Consider the following 12,145-nt stretch of genomic DNA (forward strand, 5'->3'; position numbering starts at 1 on the left):
CGGTGGCAGGAGGAGCGGAAGAGAGAAGCCCTTTGCCCCCTCTCCCCGGAGGACCCCGTTCCACGGACACCGTCTCCCACTGCACCCCACGCCCAACCGTGGCCCTCGCCCACCCCTTCCCAGGAAGTCCCCCGCCCCCCTGGCTGCTTTCAGCCTGACTCAGGTCTGACGCCCCACCTCACCTGTATGCCGCTCACGTCTTCCCCAATAAACTTCAACAGAGGGAAAAGGCACAGGCAGTGCCAGCAGCCGTGGCTCGGCGCGCACCGTGAAGTCAGTCCGTGGCACGTGTCTTCTGAGGTCGTGGTCACGGGAGCAAGGGGCAGGCACAGGGGCTCGAAGCCTTGCTGGGCCACTTCCCCGGGGTGAAATGTTTACGGGGATGGGATTCCCCGCCCCCCCCCCCGCCACCCTGTCCCTGCACGAGTGACACGTTCACGCAGCAAGGTCAGAGGGTTTGGTGTCAGTGGCTTCCGGGGCCACGCAGGGGAGGACAGAGCCGACAGTGAGGACAGAGCGCGGTCTCCACCAAGGTCAGATCGGGGGCAACAACTTCCGAGAATGATTCCACTCCATGGGCTTTGCCACCGTCTCGCTCCTGTCACTCTCCTTGGCACAGCTGCAGTAGCAGAGAGCAGCCGTGGCCACTGCACCCACAAATGATCCCCCGGTGCAAGTGGCCAGCGCCTCCTGAGAGGAGGAGTGGGTGCCCCCCCGGGCTGTTAGGAGGAATAACCCAGATGGGGGCACGCGCTCGTGTCTTTGGGCCACCGCTGAGGGAGTCGGAGACAGCGCTCAAAAGGCGAAGGACAGGCTTCGCATGGAACCCTGGGTTCCATCCTGGCACTGCACGGCCCCCCGGGCACCTCCACAAATAGCCCTTGGGACTGAGATGGTGGTGTAGCCCCCGAGCTCCAACCATGGGGACCCCAAACAAAACAGAAGTGCCTTGATTTGGGGAGAATGTTAAAAAGACTTCCCAGCGGTTCTTGGGGTCCCTGACAAAAGGAAATAGGGCCTGGAATCAGGTCAATAGCTCAAAGGGCTGGAGCCTTAATGGGTTTGGTCCCCATCACTGCACGGTCCCCCTGAGCATTACAGGGAGCAACCCCCAGCACAGAGCTAGGAGTAGCCCCTGAGCACTGCTGGGTGTGGCCCCGAACCACACAAGATGCTGGACTGGCATTCCCATAGGAGTATTGAGGACATGAGGCATGAGTCTAGGCTTCTTTTTTGGGGGCTGTGGGGGTTTGAGGGGTGGAGTCTGGCTACCCTAGGGTCACTCCCATGAGGTCATTCCCAGGGTACTCAGCCAATGGTAGCAGACGACCAACACTTAGGTCCAAGGAGACAGTGCTGCTCAGGGCCCCGCAATGCTCGGGACCCACAGTGCTCAGGGGACCAGGCAACACCCGGAGTGGAACCTGGGACTCCCACATGCAAAGCCTGTGCTCAGCCCAGGCCAGTGTCATGCACGAGGGAGATATGAGGAACACGTATCATTCCTGAGCCTGAACTAATAAGCCAAATGAGCCCCTCGGAGTCATTGTACCAAGCACTTAGGAAGTTCTCCGCACACCCCACACTGTTTCCCTAGGGGACATGTCGACAGCCAGGACACCCCTCAACACAAACATGGGGCATCCCGATGGCCTGCAGCCTGATCCAGTACTTCCCCCAACACCGCCCCGCCCCGTCCCAGTCTCCACACCCACCCTGGAAAGAGGGTGGTCCTGGCCAGGGCAGGAGCATCTTTGCCCTCTAGTCCCTGACCTCATGAAGTCTGTCCCGTCTGTCACCTCTGGGGTCGAGGCAGCTCCAGAGGTTCTGCTTGGAGCAGGCGCACGTTTCCTGCCTCTCACGTGCCCCTCAGAGTCCTCGGGAGACTTTCCTGCTCCCTGCCTGCCCGTGCCCTCAGGGAGCCCCAGGAGAGAGGCCCCAGGCACCTCTGGGGAGGTCTGGGCTGTCCTTGGAGGGGCCTGCAGGAGCAAGCGCCCCGTCAGGGCCCCCTCACGCCATCAGCCACAGCCACCTCCAGGACCATCTGAAAACCACCAGCAGCGGGACCGGGCGATGGCTCAGTGGCTGAAGCGCCTGCTGGCAAGCATGAGGCCACGCTCCCACGCGCAGTGCTGCCCACAGGTCACTGTCACTGTCGCCCAGTTGTTCGTCAATTTGCTCAAGTAACATCTCCATTGTGAGATTTGTTACTGTTTTTGGCATACTGGATACGCCACAGGTAGCTTGCCAGGCTCTGCCGTGCGGGCGGGATACTCTCGGTAGCTTGCCGGGCTCTCCGAGAGGGACAAAGGAATTGAACCCTGGCCGGCCACATGCAAGGCAAACCCCTACCCGCTGTGCTACACACATTCCACAGCAAACATGATCCCTGGCACTGCTCCACAGCTGGGTGAGAACAAGAGTGCGAGTTCCAGCGAGAACACCCGGCCAGGAGGGCGAGTCCAAGGAGGGGGGAGCCCCGGATGTGCAAGCACGTGACCAGGTGTGGGTGCACCCCATTGCTGTAACACCAAAGGGGGAGGGGAAAACACTTGTTGGGTCCTGGACACTGCCCTGGGGGTGGCATCTATAGTTGGGGGCATGAGGTCCGAGCTGCCCTAGAAGTTTGCTCGCTGCCAGGATGGCCCCAGTGGTCACTGCAGGCCCAAGAGCACCACATCCTCAGGCAGGCCCTGGCACTGAACGCCCTCCGGGATGGCTGAGAATCCCCAGTGGGCCCCTGGACCCCCCAAGTACCTCTTGGGAGCCCTTCCCTAAAAAGAACAATTCTGAATGCCTGGTGCAAAGCCTGATTTCAGTTTCTTTGTCCTTCTCCACTTGCTAAAATGCCTAAAGGGAAGTGATTTACAAAGCCCCTCGGGTGGTGCACTTGTCTTTGCCACCCTGAAGTACACATACTAAAAGCATACTAATGAGGAAAATTAGTTATCTACCCGTGCCTAGAGAAAAAGATGTTTGTTTTGTTGTGAAAATAATTAACAAAGCTGATTAAGTACTTTTAAGTATGATAATTAGAGGCATAAGTATGTATATGATACACTAAGTATATATAACTAAGGGAATTATTAGCTTATTTTAATGTGGCCTCAATGTTGATAAGGTGATATTCTGAAATTAGCTTCATCACCACCTATTTGCATAGGTCTGCATTTGCGTCTAAGTGGGCCTGGAGTGTCCTTCGGTGCCCAGGGCACCTCCCTTGCAGGCACAGGCCCCAAGTTTGATCCCCGAACCACCCCACATGCCCAGTGCAGGCCCGGTGGCACTGCCACTGGGATCACCAGTCAAGTGTGTGCATGCGTGTGTGCACGCGCCCATCACTGCAGCAAAGGAAAGGAAAAGGGGGAGATTTTTTTTTTTGCTTTTTGGGTCACACCCAGCGATGCTCAGGGGTTACTCCTGGCTCTGCACTCAGGAATTACTCTTGGTGGTGCTCGGGGGACCATATGGGATGCCGGGGATCGAACCCGGGTCGGCCGCATGCAAGGCAAACGCCCTACCCGCTGTGCTATCGCTCCGGCCCCGAAAAGGGGGAGATTTTAAGTCTCCTTTTTGCTGGGCTTTTAAGTCTATTAATCTTTCATTTTAAATGTTTGAGGGGAAAGGAGAGAACAGGGAAATGCCCTGCCCCTGAGGCAGGGTCGGGGGGTACACTGGGATCATGGGGGTTGTGGAAAATGGGCACCGGTGGAGTGATGGGTACTGGATCATTGTATAACTGAAACGCAAGCACAAAAATTTTTAAGTCTACAACTGTACCTCATGGCAATTCACTAATAAAAAAATTTAAAATAATAATAAAATAAAATGTTTGAGGGGCTGGAAAGGTGGGTAGGGTGCTCGCCTTGCATATGGCTGAGCAGTATTCAATCCCCGCATCCTGAGCACTGAGTGAGGAGTAGCTCTGAGCACTGTAGGGTATGATCCACACAACAACAAAAAACACCAAAACCCAATGGTTTCTGGATGCCTCTGTAGGACAGTTGCAGAAGGGACTGTGGCTGAGACAATGCAGAGCCAAGCTGGTCTGTTCAAGGCCTCACTGTCCCCTGTTGATGGGTACCTGGGAGCCATGGGCTGCTCGAACCCTGTCTGAGCCTGGTAGTTCATAGACACAAACTCGAGCTAATGACGGAACCGAGACGAGGCCAATGACCAGTGATCAACTGACAAGTTTATTCAGGGTAAGCAGTGATTATAGAGGCAGAGCGGGCCTGTGGTAGGGGGGCAAAAGGGGAGATCACAGGTTGCCTGGCAAGTTTCGGGGGACACAAACCCAGCAAACAGAAACCAAGCTTATTCTCAAGGGTTCCCAAAGGCACCGCACCCCCAGCCCCAGCGCGGCCAGCGGTGAATGAGGCATCTACACTATTCTCTGGGGAGTGCCAGGGCCCCGCCATCAGTCCAGTGCCACTGTCTGGACTTGGCCCCCGCAGCCATTGCCTCTAGGAACCCTGGCGTGACCTCGAGAGGCTTGGAGGCTGCGCCAGCAGGAACCCAACCCCCATGGCTGCACCCTGGCCCCACAGATCAGCGGCTGGCTCCTGAGCTCGGTTCCTTCGATGGCGCAGACCTGCCCTCGGGCAGGTCATCACCTGGTCATCAGCACAATGGAGCCAGAGCCTGAGTGGGGACACCGGCCCCGTGGCAACTGTTCGTGTTCACCCTGCTGCCTCCTCTCAGGAGCCCCCTCCCCTAAGCGCACTGTACCCCCCCACCAGCCCACCGACTCTCGTGATTGCCCGGGCCACACCTTCTTACACAGCATAAAGCCATGCAGACCAGCACCCTGGGAATCCCACAGACCGCCCCTGCTCGCCACTGGCGACCCTACCCCTCAGCCACGCTGCAGAGCTGGCTCAGGGCTCCAGGCTGCAAACCATGTCTGGGCCGTCGCCTGGGCCCTCAGTGAATTCAGGAGGAGGAGCCTGTCAAACTGATTGGCTTGGTGAGGACAGGGGAGAGCAGTGGCCGGAGATCAAGAACTATCCGATCCCTGGGGCACGGGCAGAGGGGGGTATGCTGGCCCCGACGGTGCAGGCAGTGCAGAAGGGGCTGGTGACGCTCCCGAAGATGCCGTCCATCTTCACTCTCCACCTCGGGGCTCCTCGAGAATCTGTGAGCAGGAACAAGCGTCACCAGTGGCCGGAGCCCCTGCTGCAGTCACCCCAGCCGACCAGCCAAGCCTCTGCTACGGGCCACCCTGGAAAGGAACCGCAGCCCATCCAAGAGTGGCTGGCCAAGGACACAGCCTCGCTCCCTTCTGTCGGAGCTCAGGCGCCCTGGCCGGGTTCCCCAGCTGGGTCTGCGTGTTCATTAGTGTCATACCCTCAATTTGCTCACTGGACTGGTGCGACTGGCCTCTCCCCGACTAACCTCACACCTGTCCATCGGAGTCCGGCTGTTACAATAAGTGACTTTTCTTCAAGCACTTCGTGGCCAGGCCAGGGGGCCCCGGGGCCCTCACACCCGCGGACAAGCCCAGGAGAGGCGCCCCGGTCTGCTGCGACCTCAGCCACACCCGAACCTCCGGGAGACTCGCCAGCTGACCAGGTCACTGGGGCTCAGGCCGGTCAGGTCCACCTGAAAGGTGAGCGGAACAGGGACAGCGCCATCAACACCCGAGAACAACACACAGCGACCCACAGGACACTCCAAAGCTGCAGTCATGGTGGGGGCACACGCCAAACACCTCCCCAAGTCAGTCACCAACGTCGAGCAGCCCACGGCCCGCCGGACAAGGTGGCCTCCCCCCGTCCTAAAGAGAAACAACAGCCCGGGGCCCGGGGAGACAGCGCCAAGGGCTGAAGGCTGGCCCCACCCTGCACCCAGGGCTCCTGAGCACCACTGGCCATGGCCCCAAAACAAGGCGCAATTCCCACAGGCTCGGGAGCACTGCCTGCGGGGGGGGCGGGGGGCAGAGTCAGCGCACCCCTTCCCCTCTGCCTGATGCCCACCCCCTGCACTTTCTCCCATTCACGAGAAGTCCCGTGTTCAATCCCGAACAAACAAGCTGGAGCAGGGGTGGCTCTGAGCACTGGAGCGGGCGCTGTGCCCGTGGGCCCCTGGGCTCCACCCCCGACTCCGGCACCGGCAGCCCTGGAGGAGCCATCGCCCTCCGACTCGCAGTGGCCGGCAGAGCTCACGGCGTCTCCTGAGCCGGCTCCAGAGGGAGGCCCCCACAGCCATGGCAGGACAGAGCCCCACTGCCGGGACCGTGCAGGAAACACAAAGGCGGCAAGAGGCCCGCCCCGAAGGAATGTGGGAGAAAAGCAGGCCAGTGCGGATTTCCCTTTTAGTGGTGCTGGGGATTGGCTGATTGTTTATTCTGTTTGGGGGCCACATCCTCCTGGAAGGACTGGGGGAACCACCATGGGGGGACTGGGATGGAACCCAGGTTGGCCGCCTGCGGGGCAAATGCCCTCCCCGCTGCACTCGCTCCAGCGCCGGTGCGGGGGTGGAATCGGGGCCTCCCACGTACACCTCACGTGCTGCAGTGCCGGGTCAAACCCCCAACCCCAAACGGAGTGTGGGGAAGCTTCAGGGTTCGGGAGGGACAGGGCTGACCCTCCGAACACGGGGAAAACGCCTTCCCGCGATTCCTGTCCCTGCACTACCAATGGCCAGGGCACAGGCAGCCACGACCACTTTCGGATGCAGGAGCAGAGGACGAGGACAGCAAGGAGGAGCCCCTGCACAGTAGCTTCTAACAGCTACGAAGGCCCCGTCCCGCCTCCCTGCCACGAGTCCAGACGGGGAGAAGTGGGCTGGGGTCAAGCACGGCTCAAGGCTGTCGCTTCAAGCAGACTGGGCCGGGCAGGGACAGTGCAAAGGTCACCCCAGACCCGCCAGAACCAGCCCAGAGACCAAACCCAGAGAGAGACGGCTGAGTACTGTCCCAGCTGTGCTGGCAGGAGGGCAGGTGGCCATGGTGGGGTCTCAGCCGCAGAGGGACTGACCCACAACAGGACCCACTGGGGACCCACTCCCGACTCCTCCCCCGAGCCCCAGAAGATGCTTTAGCTACCGCACACCCACGCCGGGGAAGCACAGCCGAGAGCCTTACCTGGGGCACCCGTGCCTGGGCATCGTGGGTCGTCGAGAAAGAGCCTTCCTGGGCCATCTGCACACACGCCCCCACCTGCAAGAGATACCCTGGAGGGCAGTGGCTGCACCCTGTGGGCTGGGAGCACCTGGCAGGGAGCAGCGTGGGACAGACTGTACGAAAGCACCAGGGTCTGGAAGGGACAGGAGACCCCCCAAACACGGGGAAAGGCTTTCATCAACTTCTCTCCCTGCACTATCAATGACCGGGGCACAGGCAGCCAGCGATCACTTTCGAATACAGGGGCCAAAGGGTCGGCAAGGGACAAGCAGGCACCAGGGACTGGAGTCAGCGCGACCTACCTCAGGACCCCCGACGTGGCCACCACCATAGCCGTGCTCCCCAAACACAGGAATAGAAAAAGTGGGTCTCAAAGGCCGGGAGGCAGGGCTCTGAGTGCAAACAGGGAGCAGCCCCAGAAGGGCACAGGCGACAGGACACAGCCCAGCTGGGAGATGCCGGGCAGGACGGGCCCCGCATGCCGGCTGAGCCAACACACTGCAGCAGCCGGGGGTGCAGAAGGAGCTTCCTGCCCAGGCCTTCAGCGTCCACCCTTCCCCCCACACAAGGCAGTGACCTCTAGTAGGGACAGAAGGGCGGCCCGCAGGTGGGCACACGTGTCCCTCACCCTCACGCCCAGCAGGCCAAGCTCCCTAAGAGGAACCACTGGGAGCCCCAGGTGACCCGGGTGCCCAGGGCCCCTCAGCCCGAGACTGGCCCTGGCAGCACGGCTGTTCCACCAGCAGGAGGCGGTCACAGGTCACAGCACTGAGTGCAGGCCCAGCAGAGGCAGGGGGAGGCCCCAAAAAACACCGGGCAGGAAAGGGGAGAGGGCTGCCATGTCCAGGGGCTGGGGGAAGCGCACAGTTGCAGCTCCACAGCAGGGCCTCGCAGGAGCCCGCAAGGGGCCGGCAGACAGCCCTCAGGAACCAGAGGCCCCCAAGGGTCGTGGGAAGGAGGGGCAGGCGTGCCAGGGTTCGGGAAGGACGGGAGCAGGCCCCCGGACCAGCCCATGCTCCCAGCAGCCTCTGGCGGCACACCGACCAGGTACAGCAGGCCCGAAGGGGACAGGGACAGAGGGCAGAGACCCAGGGCTGCCCAGCGAGCCCCCAGCATCCTGTAAAGACTAACTCCGGCAGAGGCCACAGAAAGACCAACGCTGGTAAAACTCCAACTGTTCACTCACCCCAATGCCCGCTGACTCCCAGACACGGGAGGTGACTGGAGCCGTCCTGCCTGAAGGACGGGACAGCCCAGGCCAATGGGCACACCCACCCTCACTGCCCAGCCCAGGTCCCGGGGCCCCTCCCCGCCCCTCTGCAGGGCAGATCTCAGGCAACCCCGGGCTTCCGGTGGGGGGGCACCAAGGCCCCTGGTGGAGCAGCACTTACCCACAGGCGGCAGGACGAGGGTCCTGCAGGGGAGGAGGGTGCTGGCCGCCGGGTGCCCCTCAGCACCATTCTGGCCGTGTCGTCCCAGCAGCGAGGTGGCAGGCGGCTCGACTGTCCCAAGCTAAAGGAATCAGCAGGGGAGGAACAATGAGCAAGCCCAGCCTGCTCTGTTGGAGGGCGCCCGAGTCTCATCCCCAGCTCTGGAGTCCCCTAAGGATGGCCCCGGGGCACTGAGCCAGCAACCCAGAAACCAAAGACACGACGATGGAAGCTGCTGGACCCAGGAGACAGGGCAGGGTTGGGGTTGTAAGCAAGACAGTGCGGCCTGGTCCGGTCAAGAGCCACTGGGAGTGGCCCCAAGGTCCCTGAGCACTGCCGGAAGCCCCTACCCCAACATCAGAGACACAGAGCTCCCAGCAGCCCCGAGCATGGTGAGGGGGGATTCCAGCAAGGAACAGGAAGGAGCACAGCAAAGGCACGTGCAGTCGGGCAGCTCGCACCCCTGCAGAGCCGTGGGTCACGAATCCTCTGGGTGTAGGGGCCCCCCATGCCCTCAGAGTACACAGGATGGAGGCACACGTGTCCTTCCGGCCTCAACTCTGGCCAGGCGGTTCCGGTCCAGGTCCGGGTCCATCCTTCCGGCTGGGATCTGGTCTGTCAGGTCTGGGCCCCCCACAGGTGCCGCCTGACTCCTACCTCATAAACCCAGAGAGCCTTCAAGGGGCGGGGGGAGGGGGGTCTAGATTCCAGATCTGCCTCCAGGTGTCCCCCAAGGCCTTAGCATCAGTCCCCCTGGGTTTTTCATGGTTTTTTTTTTTGAGGGGGGTTGTGGGTGGTGTTCACACCCAACAGTGCTCGGGAATCAGTCCTGGCAGGCTTGGGGACCAGATGAAAGGGTGGTGGTCCCTGCCAGGGGTGGCTGTGGGGCCTGGTGGGGTCATTCACCATCTCACTCTCTGACCTTGCTGCCTGACCTTCGGGGGACTCTGTATCCAGCTTTCCCTTTTTGCCCAATCCCGGAAGCCCGCGGCACAGCTTCACGTGGCCAGGGGCAGACCCCTTGGGGGAGGCGGGGCTTCCACTCAGCATGGGGAACTCGCACTCCAAGACCCACCCACACAGGGACGCAAGCCTGTGCTTCAGGCCGTGCTCTCCTAAGTGCTGCCCCATGGCCGGGGGCCTCCCTGATTCCCGTCTGACTAGACACAGGGACCCCCCCCACGGGGCAAGATGGTGTCCTGGGTGCCTCCCAAGGCCTTACCATCAGGCCCCTGGGTTGGTTTTGGGTTTTTTTTGGTGGGGGGGTCACACCCACCAGTGCTCAGGAATCACGCCTGGCGGGCTTGGGGGACCATATGGGATGCTTAGGGATCGACCCTAGATCACTGCACTAGTGCTCCCATCCTAGTATCTTCAAGGAGGACAAGGGTGCGGGGTGTGAGGTGCAGCAGGCTGGATCTTACCCCCTTGGTCTGGCCAGGCTCTCTGCAGCAGGTATTTGGGGGGTGGGGGGGGGTCCTTTGGAACCCAAGCCAATGAACTGTATGTAGGGCCTTCCATGGGTCACTTCAAAAGGACTCAGGCTCGGGGCTGGAGCAATAGCACAGTGGGTGGGGCGTTTGCCTTGCACTCGGCCAACCGGGTTCGAATCCCACATGGTCCCCCTGAGCAACGCCAGGATTAATTCCTGAGTGCATGAGCCAGGAGTAACTCCTGTGCATCGCCCGGTGTGACCCAAAAAGAGGGGGGGGGGGAAAGGCTCGGGCTCCTGGAGACGGTGCCACACACAGCTGAATGCACATTTTGCACACAGGGGCCGGGGGTTCAATGCCTAGCCGGGCTCGGAGCTTCGAGCACCAAGCCCAGAGCAGCCCAGTACTGCACTGAGTGTGAAAGGTCAAACGGGCTCGGGCTGACTCCCTTTCTTCCAAGCGGTCTGAGCACTTGGTACCATCGCTGAGTCTCAAATCCAGAAGACTCCTGAGCCGGCTGAGTTATGGGCCTTGGAGATGGAACCCTCAGCGGCGGCACCCCCTGGATCAGTCTGGGCAAGTCGTGGCAGGCCCACAGAGGAAGGATCTGGAAAGATCTGGAAGGCTCTGACCACCTCTGTGTCCCTTTCGGCCCTGCGCTGATTAGGACGGGGCTGGCCGCAGGGGTTGGGCAAGTCACCGCCGGACACGCTCCTGTCCAGCCCGACCCGAAGGCCTGACAAGGTCCAGCAGTGCGGCCGCCCGTCTCTACCCACCCCCGCGCCCCGGGGCCTCAGTTTACTGCTCCTGCTGGGAGAGGAAGCAGACCCCGCACCAAACGCGTCCCGAGGGCACTCACCGACGGTAGGAGACTGGCGGCGCTAGGCAGCGGGGAGGCACCGGCGCGAGAAGACGCGGATGGCGGCGGATCCCGAAAGACGCCGTCTGCACCACGACCACGCGGCCACTAGACGCCAGCACTCGCTCCGCGCCGGCGGAAGTGCTCCCGAGACGGGGCAGTGCCTAGAGCGGCGGCTCACCCTGGGGGACGTGTGCGCCCCCTGGTGCAGTGGAGCTGAAATGCCGATGCTGAAACACTGGATTGTTCATTTTACTTTTTTATTTTATTTTATTTTATTTTATTTTTTGCTTTTTAGGTCACTCCCAGCATTGCACAGGGGTTACTCCTGGCTCATGCACTCAGGAATTACTCATGGCTGTGCTCGGGGACCATATAGGATGCTGGGAATCGAACCAGGGTCTACTGTGTGCAAGGCAAACGCCCTACCCGCTGTGCTATCGCTCAAGCCCACAATTTTATTTTATTTAAAAAATTTTTAAGGTATACTGTGATTCTTGGTGGTGGAATATGTGCACTGGTGAAGGGATGGGTGTTCGAGCACTGTATAACTGGGACTTAAACCTGAAAGCTTTGTAACTTTCCACATGGTGATTCAATAAAAGAATAAATTTTTAAAAATTTAAGATTTTAATTTTTTAATTGAATCACTGTGAGGTAGACCCTAACATTATTAGGTTTCAATCATACAGTGTTCCGACACCCATCCCTTCACCAGTGTACATTTTTCAGCACCCAGTGTACCCAGTTTCCTTCCCATCACCTCAGCCTGTCTATGGCAGACGTTTTTCTTCTCTCTTCTCTCCCTCCCTCCTTTTCTCCCTCTCTCCCTCTGTTTGTTTCTCTCTCCTTTGGGGTACTGTGGTCTGCAATACAAATACTGAACGGTTATCATGTATATCCCTTTACCTACTTTTATCATTCGGCGGGATCATTTCCAACAGGATCATTGTCATCCTGGTCCCTTCTCTATCTTGCCTACCCTCCGCCCTGCACACTCTTGTGGAAGATTCCAACCATTGAAGGGATTGGAATTGTTTAAAACCACAGCCCCTGGATGATTTTGTTTCTCTAACGTTGTTGTTTGAACCCTCTGTAATGCGATAGTCTGAGACAGGACTGTGAGGGTGACAAGATGAGAGAGGGGCGGGTGTTCCGCCACACTTTGTCCTAAAAGGGAGCCCTCACAGCAAAAAGGGACCTGGTCAGACCAGCTTAGCCAAAGGACACAGAGAAATCCCAGGCTCCCGATGGCATGTTGAAGGCAGCCTTGGGAGGCCCCACGATCTCACAAGCG

The 12,145-nt window shown here is 60.0% G+C and overlaps 2 non-coding genes across 2 annotated transcripts; both read right to left on the reverse strand.

Moving 5' to 3' along the window:
* Positions 1 to 6,549: 6,549 nt before the first annotated feature.
* LOC129405315 (small nucleolar RNA SNORA71) lies at positions 6,550 to 6,683 on the reverse strand. The gene has a single exon (XR_008630483.1). It is a non-coding gene; the product is annotated as a small nucleolar RNA SNORA71 (small nucleolar RNA).
* Positions 6,684 to 7,240: 557 nt separating this feature from the next.
* LOC129405313 (small nucleolar RNA SNORA71) lies at positions 7,241 to 7,371 on the reverse strand. The gene has a single exon (XR_008630481.1). It is a non-coding gene; the product is annotated as a small nucleolar RNA SNORA71 (small nucleolar RNA).
* Between the last annotated feature and the right edge of the window lie 4,774 nt (positions 7,372 to 12,145).

This window comes from Sorex araneus, chromosome 5, assembly GCF_027595985.1.
Source record: "Sorex araneus isolate mSorAra2 chromosome 5, mSorAra2.pri, whole genome shotgun sequence".
Classification (NCBI taxonomy): domain Eukaryota; kingdom Metazoa; phylum Chordata; class Mammalia; order Eulipotyphla; family Soricidae; genus Sorex; species Sorex araneus.